This window comes from Penaeus monodon, chromosome 31 (assembly GCF_015228065.2).
Source record: "Penaeus monodon isolate SGIC_2016 chromosome 31, NSTDA_Pmon_1, whole genome shotgun sequence".
In the NCBI taxonomy this organism is placed as follows: Eukaryota; Metazoa; Arthropoda; class Malacostraca; order Decapoda; family Penaeidae; genus Penaeus; species Penaeus monodon.
This window is the reverse complement of record NC_051416.1, coordinates 22,590,179-22,590,380: the sequence shown is the minus strand read 5'-3', so window position 1 is coordinate 22,590,380 and position 202 is coordinate 22,590,179.

Below are 202 nucleotides of genomic sequence, written 5' to 3'. Positions count from 1 at the left end.
TTAAACGTTAGTTGAATTTAACTTTGACTCTCCCTTCCTGGTACATAATTATAATGATTATATTATCCGGTAACAAGCCTAAACATTGTTTTCAGGTAATGAAATTGTTATCGTGTTAGCTTAGATAAACAAGTTGTTAGATAAACAAGTTGTAGCGTATTTTCAGATTGTTTAAGATTGTCTTAAATCATCTCTAATTTCG